At 38.2% G+C, this 14,413-nt stretch overlaps 1 long non-coding RNA gene across 1 annotated transcript in view; it reads right to left on the bottom strand.

The window, feature by feature from the left end:
- Positions 1 to 5,137: 5,137 nt before the first annotated feature.
- Positions 5,138 to 14,413, bottom strand: part of LOC306968712 — a 51,428-nt gene continuing 42,152 nt past the window's right edge. The window contains exons 2-3 of the long non-coding RNA XR_013793278.1: positions 7,924 to 8,161; positions 5,138 to 5,158 (exon numbers count right to left, since the gene is read on the bottom strand). This is a non-coding gene — a long non-coding RNA (uncharacterized lncRNA). The remainder of the gene's footprint in view (positions 5,159 to 7,923; positions 8,162 to 14,413) is intronic.

Consider the following 14,413-nt stretch of genomic DNA (forward strand, 5'->3'; position numbering starts at 1 on the left):
CGTAGATAAAAATGGAGAAGCGTCTCAATACTGACGTGTCCGGGAGACTTTTCAGAATCGAACTGACATTAAATGATATATTTATTGGAAAGTTGTTTCTTTGCTCAACATTTTGTTCTGTTTCAGTTCAGGGAAAACTTTGGTCTAAAACATTTTCAGCTTCAGTTTGTTTTTCCATTTTGTCTGATTCTATTTTCTCTGTTTCATGAAATGTTACAAATCTAAAGAAAGTAAACGTGCACTTGTGGTGAAGCGTCTCACCCAGAGGTTTGGGGGCATGTCTGAGGGGTTTGGGGCGTGTCTGAGGGGTGTGGGGGCGTGTCTTAGAGGTTTGGGGCGTGTCTGAGGGGTTTGGGGCGTGTCTGAGGGGTGTGGGGGCGTGTCTTAGAGGTTTGGGGCGTGTCTGAGGGGTTTGGGGGCGTGTCTTAGAGGTTTGGGGGCGTGTCTGAGGGGTTTGGGGGCGTGTCTGAGGGGTTTGGGGGCGTGTCTGAGGGGTTTGGGGCGTGTCTGAGGGGTTTGAGGGCGTGTCTGAGGGGTTTGAGGGCGTGTCTGAGGGGTTTGGGGGCGTGTCTGAGGGGTTTGGGGGCGTGTCTGAGGGGTTTGGGGGCGTGTCTGAGGGGTTTGGGGCGTGTCTGAGGGGTTTGGGGGCGTGTCTGAGGGGTTTGGGGGCGTGTCTGAGGGGTTTGGGGGCGTGTCTGAGGGGTTTGGCACGTGTCTGAGGGGTTTGGGGGCGTGTCTGAGGGGTTTGGGGGCGTGTCTGAGGGGTTTGGGGGCGTGTCTGAGCCCTCGCTGTTCTGTTTGTTCTGTTTTACATTTCAGTGTTTGGACATTAAAGGTAAGTGAGTTTATAACAAGTGTTCCAACATTTTCATCTTGAGTTTTTGTAATTACACCATTTTTAAACATGAATATAATGACAATCAAGTATTAAAGTATTCAAAGTATTCAGAATATACGACTCTAATTAGACAAAGTAACATAACACGTTACAAAATACCTTTGAAGGCAAGTATTCAGTAACTAAATACAATTTCAAAGTATAACAATATAAATATTCTGTTATTGTAAATATCGCTTAAAAGAAACTGATCACTTTTACCAAAATGTTGCCTTCACTGGTTGGTTGGTTTTTATTTAGAATTCATGACCTGCAGTAAAATAACTGCTTGTATTATTTTGATTAAGTTTGTAAAGCTTTGCCAAACACTTCCTTCATCTTAAGGGAAAGGTTCTTTATGTTGTTTTACAGCCTCTAAACATACTCAGGAAGGTCATTACTGCTAATAAATGATGAACAAAGACCGGAACACTTTGTGAGTCTTAGAAATGATAAAATAATGATTTACAGAGACTGTGACAGTGTGACATTCATCACATCACAGTGAGTTATGGCAGAACGTGGCTCTATTACAAAAGGAGAGGATTTTACGATGAAATCCTGATCTGCTGTTACTAAAGCACTTACCGCGGCTGCAGAGGGACCAGGCCATGATGAGGACGAGGAGAGACATGCTTCAAAGTCACCAAAGAGCCACTTCCAGCACTTCAGAGCTTCCTGTTTCACACTTCCTGAAGCTCGTCTGTGGTTTTTCAGCTCAAAACAAGAACTGCTTCAAAGGGGTTGGAGACGATCCTGAGGCAAATGAGAAATGTGACTTTTTGAATAGTGTGTGTGCGACAAACACCCCCTCCTTTCCTGCTTCTTACTCAAACAAACGCCCCCCCGATCCACGTTAATGATCTACTCTTACTAATACAGAAATGTACTTTAGTCCGTTTATACAGTCAAAGCATGTGATAAGCTCTGGCATTACGTCGTTTGTGTATTATGAGCAACACAAAGGTTTGCAGACATTTGTGTTATGACTTTCTGTTCACAAATGTAGCTCGATGTGAAGCAGCAGTAAGTCAGCTGTAATTTTTTTGTCTTTTTGTCAATTTTTTTGTCAATTTTTTGTGATTTTTTTGTGATTTTTTTGTGATTTTTTAGTGATTTTTTGTGATTTTTTGTGATTTTGTGTGATTTTTTTCTTTTGTTTTTCCGTTTTTTGTCTTTTTTTGTCTTTTGTGATTTTTTGTGATTTTTTGTGATTTTTTGTGATTTTTTTGTGATTTTTTGTGATTTTTTGTGATTTTTTGTCTTTTTTTTGTCAAAGTTTTCTCACTTTTTTGTCACATCTTCATTGTTTTCGTCTCAGTTTTGTTGCTATTTTCACACCTTTCTTCCAGAAGCTTTTGGATTGTCCAGTCAACCCAAACGTCATGTGTTTAGCACTTTGATTATCGTTTTGTTTAATGCTTGGTTTACTTTGGGTATTAAGTTATTTGGTCGTACACCAGCGTTTGTTGAATGGCGGCAGGTCGGACCTATGAGTGACATGTAGCTCAGAATCCCCCCCCCCTAAAACGCTGCCAAAAAAAAACGGGTGCCTACAATAAACAGAGAAATAAAACCTACTGGAATCTCCCGGCAAGACTCTCAACGACTTAGAGTCATGTATTGATGCACTTTACGTGTGAGCTGACCTTAAAGCTCCGTTGGACCAGGAAGTGGAGCAATGACACGGTAACCATGGTAACTGTTTTCACGCATAGATTTGTTTATTTGAAAAACGAATATCTGACATTTCTGATACGCATGAACACATCTGGTCCAAAACGACGTCAGAGCGTTCTTCTTCTTCTTCTTCTTCAGGGCGGGCTCTGCGTCTCCCGGCTCTCCGTGTCCTGTCACGCCCCCTGGTGGCCTGGAACGACAGCACATAAAACACTTTAAACAGGATCAGGCTGAGACGTGGACTTGGATCAACTGGTGAAGGACAGAGGAGAGGACGAAGGACCCGGACTGAGCAAGGCCGTGGGAACGCAGGGTGCTGAGGGCGCTACAGCACCCCCTGGTGGATCGTCTATGCATTACAAGCAATACTAACCCCTTAACTCCCGCCTGAACCGGGAGTGTTTTCTCCAGTTCAGCTTTTCCCAAATCCTGTAGGCCATTTTTTTTTTGAGGGGGCTATTCAACAATTTTTTGGAAATTTAATGTCATTTTTTTGGGGTCATTTTTTGTCACATTTTCATCATTTTTTTGTGAATTTTTTTGTGAATTTTTTTGTGATTTTTTTTGTGGGTTTTTTTGTGATTTTTTTGTGATTTTTTGTCATCTCTTTGTCATTTTTTGTCATATTTTGTCATTTTTTGTCATTTTTTGTCATTTTTTGTGATTTTTTGTGATTTTTTTGTGATTTTAGTTTGTGATTTTAGTTTGTTTTATGGTCATTTTTTTGGTCATTTTTTGTCACATTTTCGTCATTTTTTGTCTTTTTTGTGATTTTTAGTGATTTTTTTTTATTTTTTAGTGATTTTTAGTGATTTTTTGTGATTTGTTTGTAATTTTTTTGTGATTTTTTGTCACATTTTCGTCATTTTTTTGTGATTTTTTTTGGTCATTTTTTTGGTCATTTTTTGTCACATTTTCGTCATTTTTTTGTCTTTTTTTGTGATTTTTTGTGATTTTTTAGTGATTTTTTGTGATTTTTTGTGATTTTTTGTGTTTTTTTTTGTTTGTTTTTTTGTCTTTTTTGTCATTTTTTTTCACATTTTCGTCATTTTTTCGTCATTTTTTTTGTCTTTTTTAGTGATTTTTTAGTGATTTTTTGTGATTTTTTTGTGATTTTTTTGTGATTTTTTTGTGATTCTTTTGTGATTTTTTAGTGGTTTTTTTGGGGGGGTTTTGTCATTTTTTGTCATTTTTTGTCATTTTTAGTGATTTTTTTGTGATTTTTGTGATTTTTTGGTCATTTTTTGGTCATTTTTTGTCATTTTTTGTCTTTTTTTAGTGATTTTGTAGTGATTTTTAGCGATTATTTAGTGATTTTTTTTTTTTGTGTGATTTTTTGTGATTTTTTGTGATTTTTTGTGATTTTTTGTGATTTTTTTTGGTAATTTTTTTGGTAATTTTTTTGGGTCATTTTTTGTAACATTTTCGTCATTTTTTGTGATTTTTTGTCTTTTTTGTGTGATTTTTTTTTCATTTTTTGTGATTTTTTAATTTATTTTTTGTCATTTTTTGTCATTTTTTGTCAATGTTTTCTCACTTTTTTGTCACATTTCCATAATTGTTTTCGTCTCAGTTCTGTCGCTAATTTCACACCTTTTTTCCCGAAGCTTTTGGATTGGGGTAAAGCCAAACTGGAGAAAATGTGCTCGGTTCAGGTGGGAGTTAAGGGGTTAAATAAATAGGAAATAAGCAAAGAAATAGCGTTTTGGGGGGCAATCTTGTCTCTCAGCACCCCCTAGCCAAAGTATCTTCCCACGGCCCTGGGACTGAGCGTGTGCTTCTGGAACACTGAGATCCTTCCTGTTGAGGAGCAGATGATCCTCTGAAGAAGAAGAACTTCCACACATTTCTGTTTAAATCACTGATCCATGATGCTCAGTGTTGGAGGTGCAGAATCGTCTCTGAGGTCACATTTTGAGCAGCTCTGGAGAAGAAGAGATTCGGGTTTAAATGTGCAGTACCTGAACAAACCACCAGGAGGCTGGAAACACCTGAGTCCCCCCCGAGGAAACAGTCTCTCACAGCAGAGCTCTTCTTCACACAGTCGGTGGTGACGCCCCACACTTTCCTCCTGTCAGACCCTCGTCTCTGTTCTGTGGAAACAGCAGAGCCACAGTCCAGGCCCCGACACAAAATGGCCGCCGCCTCCAGGTCCCAGGGGTCATAGGGCACCACTGGTCTCCACTGTCCGCTGAGCTCCGCCTCCACTGTCCCGTTACAGCGGCTGGCCCCTCCCACCAGCCTCAGCGGGTCTGGACACAAACACAGGTGAGCCCCGCCCCCTTACAGACCCCGCCTCTGGCCCCGCCCCTTTACCTGCACAGGTGAGGGTGAGAGTGGGGCAGGTCTCTGGGCCGGTCCTGGTCCGGTTACAGTCCATCAGCTTAGACTCGTGGCCCTCACAGTGGAACGTCTGCCCCAGAGGAGAGAGCGCCCCCTGGAGGAGAGGAGCCCCACAGCCCAGCTCCCTGCACAGCACCTCTGCCCCGCGACGGTCCAAGGCCCCCTCACAGACCCCGGCCCAGGACTGGCCCAAGGACTGGTCCTGGATCTGCAGAGATCCTGAACACAGGCTCCGCCCCCCGACCAGCCGCACCGAGTCTGTGTATGAAGATGAGGTCACAGTCTGAAGGGATATTTCAGGATTTTTGACATAGGGCCCAGGAGATGTTTTCTTTTGTAATTCATGCAGTTCTTATGTTTGAAGAGTTACGTGGCGCTAGGCTAGTGCTAGGCTAGCGCATGTCTATGGTATCAGCTAGCCTGCATTAAAAACAGTGTGACCCGCTCCACAGTATAACACCAGACTAACCATGTAAATGTCTGTTTGGAATATAACTGACCTGCATCACATGAATGATCGCATTTTGAGGGACTATTTTCTCTCAGATCACTCCGCCGCCGCGTAGCTCATACAACCACGAGGCTGATGCTGCTCAAATATAAGGTCTTTTAAATGATTCTATGGACACAGACGTGTATATGGTTAGTCTGGTGTTATACTGTGGAGCGGGTCACACTGTTTTTAATGCAGGCTAACTGATACCATAGACATGCACTAGCCTTGCACTAGCCTAGCGCCACGGAACTCTTCAAATATAAGAACTGCATGAATTACAAAAAAAAATATCTCCAGAAATGAACAACACTCTGGATAACGAGGAAATGAGGCCCAATGTCAGAAATCCTGAAATCCCTTTTACCTTTGTTTTTCCGTGCGTTTCTGATTTCAAGGTGGATGTATCTTTATTTTTCTCATTTTTATGTTCTGGGTTTTGAAGCTACATTAGCATATGCACCTCTGTATTTTCCTGTTTGTTTATTTAACCTCTTAACTCCCGCCTGAACCGAGAGGATCTTTTTCCTCACGTCATCACATTTTTTTTCCATCATTTTTTTGTTGGGTTTTCAACTCAATTATGTTACTTTTTTGTCATTTTTTTGTCATTTTTTTGTCATTTTTTTGTCAATTTTTTTAATCAATTTTTTTTAATTTTTTTGTCACATTTTTGTCATTTTTTGTCAAATTTTTAATCACATTTTTTGTCAATTTTTTGTCAATTTTTTTAATCAAATTTGTGTCACATTTTTGTAATTTTTTTGTCACATTTTTATCCCATTTTGTAATTTTTTTAATCAATCTTTGTCATTTTTTTGTCAATTTTTAATTAAATCTTTGTAATTTTTTTGTCACATTTTTGTCAATTTTTTTGTCCATTTTTTAAATCAATTTTTTAAATCAATTTTTCGTCACCTTTTTGTCACATTTCCATCATTGTTTTCGTCTCAGTTTTGTTGCTATTTTCTCACCTTTTTTCCAGAAGCTTTTGGATTGGGGTAAAGCCAAACTGGAGAAAATGCTCTCGGTTCAGGCGGGAGGTAAGGGGTTAAACCTCATTATCTTTTGGCTTTGTGATTTCTATATATCCCGGTTTCTTCCTTTTTTAGTAATAATTTCTCACCATTCTTTCTTTCTTTCTGTTTATTGTTTCAGACCACACATTCACACACACATTTAACCCCATTTAACCAAACAATATCAATAATCCTTTGTAGAGACACCGTACTGTCCCCTCGCTCAACCAGTCAAATAACCACAGAGGGCCGTCCACAGTGCCTCCACTTCAAACAGGATCATCAAAAATGACCAAAAAAAATGACAAAAATGTGACAAAAAATGACAAAAAAATGGACAAAAAAATGACAAAAATGTGACAAAAAATGACCAAAAAAAATGACAAAAAAATGACAAAAAATGACCAAAAAATGACAAAAAATGACCAAAAAAATGACAAAAAATGACAAAAAATGACCAAAAAAAATGACAAAAAATGACAAAAATGTGACAAAAAATGACCAAAAAAAATGACAAAAAATGACAAAAAATGACAAAAAATGACAAAAAAATGACAAAAAATGACAAAAAAATGACAAAAAATGACCAAAAAAATGACAAAAAATGACCAAAAAAAATGACAAAAAATGACAAAAATGTGACAAAAAATGACCAAAAAAAATGACAAAAAATGACAAAAAATGACAAAAAAATGACCAAAAAAATGACAAAAAAATGACAAAAAAATGACAAAAATGTGACAAAAAATGACCAAAAAAAATGACAAAAATGTGACAAAAAATGACCAAAAAAAATGACAAAAAAATGACAAAAAATGACAAAAAATGACAAAAAAATGACAAAAAAATGACAAAAAAATGACAAAAAATGACCAAAAAATGACAAAAAAATGACAAAAAAATTACAAAAAATGTGACAAAAAATTGACTTTTTTTTTTTAAATGAAAAAATTGACAAAAAATTGACAATTAAAAAAAAAAAAAAATGAAATAATAAAAAAAAAAGATGAAAAAATGTGACAAAAAAGATGATTTTTTTTTTTGGACAAAAAATAAATAAAATAAAAAATGTGACAAAAAATGAAAAAAGAAATGAAAAAAAATTGACAAAAAATTGACAAAAATGTGACAAAACATGACAAAAAATGACAATAAAGTGACAAAAATGAGTTGAATACCCAACAAAACAAAAAATCAAAGAATCATTAAAGCCGCTCTCTGCGATAAAGGGCCTCGCCCCTCCCTCCCCTCAGCCCCTCCCTCCCCTCAGCCCCACACCCAGCTTGTGCCCCTGTCCCTGTTGAAGGTCCTTGCTCAAAGTCCGGATTCCAATTATGGAAAGAGATCTGCCTTTACTTTTGAAAGTACTTTTATACTTTTACTGCAGTAAAGTCTTTGCTCCTGTGTGTGTTCTTTCATTGAAACTGTTTGAGTCGTTCTTCCATGACTGAGAACAGCATGATTAGATGATTAGAGCACGATTGTTTCTGATGGTGGTGTTTCAGACTCACCTGAACAGTTGAGCTCCAGACTGAGGTCAGAGCGACGAGTGACGGAGTCGAAACAGTCGCTCAGGGAAGAGTCGACGCAGCGGCGAAAGTCCAGGAAAACGCTGGATCTGAAGGAAACTGATTTCCTCTCCAGACTCAGAGCAGGACCACAGTCCAGCTCCAAACACGCCCTGTGTCCAAACACCTGAGGGAAGAACTGAGGACTCACGTCAGTCCAGTCCTGCCCCGCCCCCTGCAGCTGCAGCCCCGCCCCCTGCAGCTGCAGCCCCGCCCTCTGCACCTGCAGCCCCGCCCCCTGCACCTGCAGCCCCGCCCCCTGCACCTGCAGCCCCGCCCCCTGCAGCTGCAGCCGCCCCTGACACCGACTGTTCCCATCGACCAACCTCAGCCACGGCTCTGAAACAACAGTGGCACAGTGGTTAGTGAGCAGAGGCGAAGCACCACAGTTTGGGCCCTGGGTACAAACCCCCCCCCCCCCCCCCATATGAAACTCACATTTCATATTCTATGTTCTTTGACCACATGACAGTGATAACAGTGGTTTAGTGGTTTAACAGTGCAGTTCATTTATTTTCTATTATAACTTTATTATATTTACATTAACTAAGTGAAAAATGGGTCGGCCAAAAAAGTGCTTCATTTACAAACACATCCAATACGATGTGCTGAGGTCATGGTTTGTTTGTTTGTTTGTTTCAAGTCAATGTTTGACTTGAAATTGCCTCTGATTTGGCTTCAGTTACAGAAACTGAATAACCTTTAATGTTGTAATGACAGATATTTAGATTAGGGGGAATATTCTACTTTCATTGGGCCCATTATCAGATCTCATTAAACAGGACGACTGCACCAGGACATGGGATGTTTGTGCTGAGAATAACACATGTGACTTTAAAATAGGCTTTAAAATGCTGTTTTACACAAAATGATGATACTATGACGTCTCTGTGGCCACAGGCCTGAACACAAAACTCAAGGGCTTCAGTCTGATTTAGTCTCTCACATCTGAAGCCTTTAAGTGTGTTGTCAGTAAATTGTTGTTCTATAAAGTTACGTTGGAATCGACTAAACGGCTCGAGCTCCACCTTTAACTAGAACCAGGTTGACTCGTCTCCAAAGCTGCTCATTTAAAATGTGAGAATCCAAATGCGCGCGGCTAATTAGCATCATTAAATCGGTGAAAATAGCGTGCGCGACCTGTGGCTTTGTCCCTGTGTTGGCCTGAGGCTCAATTATAATAAACATGAGGAAAGAGAAACTTTAGAGGTTAAAACGAGAGAGAAGGAGCTCTGTCTCTGACTCTGACTCAGACTCAGACTCAGACTCAGACTCAGACTCAGACTCAGACTCTGACTCTGACTCAGACTCTGACTCTGACTCTGACTCAGCTCAGGCAGAGGCAGGACTCGCCTCATGTTTAAGTGTCATGTATGACAGAAAGTTTCCTCTCAGCTCCGCTAGAACAGGCTAGAGTTAAATAAAAGCACATGAGAGCGAGGCCAGAGCTCTGAGTCATTACATCACAGAGTCACCTCATCAGAGTCAGTGCTGAGCTGAAGCTGGTGCTGAACACGTGTGTGGCTGAACCATGTGGCTCATGTTTAAAGCTGTGTTTCAGGGCCTGAGAAATTATCCATCATTATTGTTTGTGCAAACTTCTGTGTAGAAACCACTGTATTTCAGCCGGTTGTTCAGTTCTTATAGTATCAATAATGAGGAAACTTAGAAAGTACAATACAGAACGCTTTGTGCAGCATCCTGAGGCCCCTCCCCTGCTCTGGGCCCCGGGTACTCAGCACCCTTTACCCCCCCAGTCCGCCGCCCCTGTTAGCGAGTGCTGTATTTACCTGTCGAGTTCTCCTTCTGAGCCGCGGCTCCTGAAACAGAAGAGTCGTGTCACCATTGGCTGCCGTGGGTCACATGACACAGAGCCGTTTTAAAATGGCCGCTCGCGTCTCAACACTGACGTGTCCTCACAGGTTCGTGTCTCTGTTCGAACATAAACTAAAGACGATGTTCAAAAACATGAGCGAGATGTTCAGTCACATCAGACTCTGTCCATCATCAGCTTCAGTCAGTTACACACATGTTTAAACATAAATATACCGACAATCAAGTATTAAAGTATTCAAAGTATTCAGAATATACGACTCTGATTAGACAAAGTAACACAACATGTTACAAAATACCTTTGAAGGGAAGCATTCAGTAACTAAATACAATTTCAAACACTATCAATATTCTGTTATTGTAAATATCGCTTAAAAGAAACTGATCACTTTTACCAAAATGTTGCCTTCACTGGTTGGTTTGTTTTTATTTAGAATTCATGACCTGCAGTAAAATAACTGCTTGTATTATTTTGATTAAGTTTGTGAAGCTTTTAAACACTTCCTTCATCTTAAGGGAAAGGTTCTTTATGTTGTTTTACAGCCTCTAAACATATTCAGGAAGGTCATTACTGCTAATAAATGATGAACAAAGACCGGAACACTTTGTGAGTCTTAGAAATGATAAAATAATGATTTACAGAGACTGTGACAGTGTGACATTCATCACATCACAGTGAGTTATGGCAGAACGTGGCTCTATTACAAAAGGAGAGGATTTTACGATGAAATCCTGATCTGCTGTTACTAAAGCACTTACCGCGGCTGCAGAGGGACCAGGCCATGATGAGGACGAGGAGAGACATGCTTCAAAGTCACCAAAGAGCCACTTCCAGCACTTCAGAGCTTCCTGTTTCACACTTCCTGAAGCTCGTCTGTGGTTTTTCAGCTCAAAACAAGAACTGCTTCAAAGGGGTTGGAGACGATCCTGAGGCAAATGAGAAATGTGACTTTTTGAATAGTGTGTGTGCGACAAACACCCCCTCCTTTCCTGCTTCTTACTCAAACAAACGCCCCCTGATCCACGTTAATGATCTACTCTTACTAATACAGAAATGAACTTTAGTCCGTTTATACAGTCAAAGCATGTGATAAGCTCTGGCATTACGTCGTTTTTGTATTATGAGCAACACAAAGGTTTGCAGACATTTGTGTTATGACTTTCTGTTCACAAATGTAGCTCGGTGTGAAGCAGCAGTAAGTCAGCTGTGTCCACGTGACGTCACAACATGGTAAAGAGCCGATAGTTTAACTTGAGAACTGTCCATGATGGTCACAGGCCAAAGGTTTGTTTGTCTTAGTTTTTACCTCAGTCCTACTGGGAGAATCCACAAAACTGTATCACAGTTTACTGTCTTCTCTGTTCGCACATAAACTAATGTCCATTATTTTCTCATAAAGGCGTCCAAAAGTGCAGACGATATTCAGAAACATGAGCGTGATGTTGTCCAGTCAAAAGACTTTCCGCCATAAAAATACTGTTTGTTTTTGTAGCTACAGTTTTCTAAGAAACTTTGGGATTTGGGATTTGGATTTTGTGATTTTTTTGTGATTTTTTGTGATTTTTTTGTGATTTTTTGTGATTTTTTGTGATTTTTTTGTGATTTTTTTGTGATTTTTTTGTGATTTTTTGTGTGATTTTTTGTGATTTTTTTGTGATTTTTTGTGATTTTTTGGTGATTTTTTTGTGATTTTTTGTGATTTTTTTGTGATTTTCTGTGATTTTTTGTGATTTTTTGTGATATTTTTTTTGTTTTTGTCTTTTTTTGTCTTTTTTTGTCTTTTTTTGTCTTTTTTGTCCATTTTTTGTGATTTTTGATGATTTTTTTGTGATTTTTTTGTGATTTTTTTGTGATTTTTTTGTGATTTTTGTGATTTTTTTTGTCCATTTTATTCAATTTTTTGTCTTTTTTTGTCAATTTTTTGTGATATTTGATGATTTTTTTGTGATTTTTTTGTGATTTTTTGTGATTTTTTTTTATTTTATTTGTCAATTTTATTCAATTTTTTGTATTTTTTTTGTCTTTTTTGTCCATTTTTTGTGATTTTTTTTTGTGATTTTTTGTGATTTTTTTGTGATTTTTTTGTGATTTTTTGTGATTTTTTGTGATTTTTTGTGATTTTTTGTGATTTTTTTTGTCAATTTTATTCAATTTTTTGTCTTTTTTTTGTCTTTTTTGTCCATTTTTTTGTCCATTTTTTTGTCCATTTTTTGTGATTTTTTTGTGATTTTTTGTGATTTTTTTGTGATTTTTTTGTGATTTTTTGTCCATTTTTTGTCATTTTTTAGTCCATTTTTTGTCATTTTTTGTCAAAGTTTTCTCACTTTTTTGTCACATCTTCATTGTTTTTGTCTCAGTTTTGTTGCTATTTTCACACCTTTCTTCCAGAAGCTTTTGGATTGTCCAGTCAAAAGACTTTCCGCCAGAAAAATACTGTTTGTTATTTTTTGTAGCTACACTTTAATAAGAAACTTTGGGATTTGGGTAAAGCCAAACTGAAAAGCCACTACATTTCTACAAACTGAACGACAGTGAACCTTTGGATCCTTGGACGTCCTCATTAGAATCATTGACGGATTATTTGATCGTTTGTGTCAAAAGTTGGGCGCATTTTCTTCTAAATAAGAATCGATTTTGGATTTAAGATAAAGTTCATAATTGTAATTTTAATAAATGTAATTTCAAGTTAAAGTTAAAGTTTAAGTTTAATGGTTTTGTAAAGCCCAATATCACAACAGAAGTCGCCTCACGGCTGCACCGAACATTAAGGCAATAAAACAGAGCAATAATGGAATGGATGGAAATGAGCCTTGAGCTAAATCTGGCATATTTACAGCACTAGTTGTCTGTTCATTAATCTGCACTGTCCCATTCAAATACTTTAAGTTTGAGTTTAAGTTTAAGTTTAAGTTTGCTGCCGACGCTCATTGGACATTATATTTGCCTGGATTCACCTGAACTTTAAAGTGTCATATTTATTGCTGTTTTATTGCCTTAATGTTCGGTGCAGCCGTGAGGCGACTTCTGTTGTAATATTGGGCTTTACAAAACCATTAAATTTTAACTTAAATAAATGAAATGAAATGAAAGCTACATTTAATACGTGGATTAACAATAGCAACAGAGAGAGCTAAAGTTCTAACTTGCTCATAACGAGCGTCAACACAGAAAACACTCACCGGAAGTGACGTGCTGAACCGAAAACTACGTGACCCCCCCCACACTACGTGACCCGACTCCGTGTGACTGCCTTCGACTCGGCGCTGGTGCAGTGTGAGCTGACCCTGAGCTGACCTTAAAGCTCCGTTGGACCAGGAAGTGGAGTCTTTTTTGTGTGGTTTTTTTTGTCCATTTTTTATTTATTTTTTGTCTTTTTTTGTGATTTTTTTGTGATTTTCTGTATTTTTTTTGTCTTTTTTTGTCTTTTTTTGTGTCTTTTTTTGTCTTTTTTTGTCTTTTTTTGTGATTTTTTGTGATTTTTTTGTGATTTTTTTGTGATATTTTGTAATTTTCTGTAATTTTTTGTCTTTTTTTGTCTTTTTTGTCAATTTTTTTTTGTCAATTTTTTGTGATTTTTTGTCAATTTTTTTTAATTTTTTTTCTTTTTTTGTACATTTTTGTCATTTTTTTGTCATTTTTTTGTCATTTTTTTGTCCATTTCTCCAAAGCTTCCTGAGCTGACCTTAAAGCTCCGTTGGACCAGGAAGTGGAGCGAAGACATCACCACTTAACGAACGTATGTGATGCAAGAACAGGTTGGCGATGATGTCACAAAAAACAAAAAATAAACGGTTACTATGGCAACTGTTTTCATGCTTAGATTTGTTTATTTGAAAAACGAATATCTGACATTTCTGATACGCGTGAACACATCTGGTTCAAGACGACGTCAGAGCGTTCGTATTCTTCTTCTTCTTCTTCAGGGCAGGCTCTGCGTCTCCCGGCTCTCCGTGTCCTGTCACGCCCCCTGGTGGCCTGGAACGACAGCACATAAAACACTTTAAACAGGATCACGCTCACATCGGAGAGAGAGGAGAGGACGAAGGACCCGGACTGAGCAAGGCTGTGGGAACCCAGGGTGCTGAGGGCGCTACAGCACCCCCTGGTGGATCGTCTATGCATTACAAGCAATATTAACCCCTTAACTCCCGCCTGAACCGAGAGCGTTTTCTCCAGTTCAGCTTTACCCAAATCCTGTCGGTCAGTGTAACGCCTCATAGCTAAGACCTACAAAGCTCATCTAGATGGATCTTTTTCCTCAGATTTTCTCAATTTTTGGAAATTTATTGTCATCTTTTTTGGTCATTATTTGTCTTTTTTGTGTCTTTTTTTTTGTCTTTTTTTGTCAATTTTTTGTAATATTTGTTGTCATTTTTTGTGATTTTTTTGTGATTTTTTGTGATTTTGTGTGATTTTTTGTGATTTTTTTATGATTTTTTTTGTGATTTTTTTGTGATTTTTTTGTCTTTTTTTGTCCATTTTTAGGTGATTTTTAGGTGATTTTTAGGTGATTATTTGGTGATTTTCTGTATTTTTTCATTTTTCATGTCATTTTTTTTGTCTTTTTTATCTTTTTTGTCCATTTTTTGTGATTTTTTT

This window comes from Gobius niger (genome assembly GCF_951799975.1).
Source record: "Gobius niger genome assembly, chromosome: 10".
NCBI classification, from domain to species: Eukaryota; Metazoa; Chordata; class Actinopteri; order Gobiiformes; family Gobiidae; genus Gobius; species Gobius niger.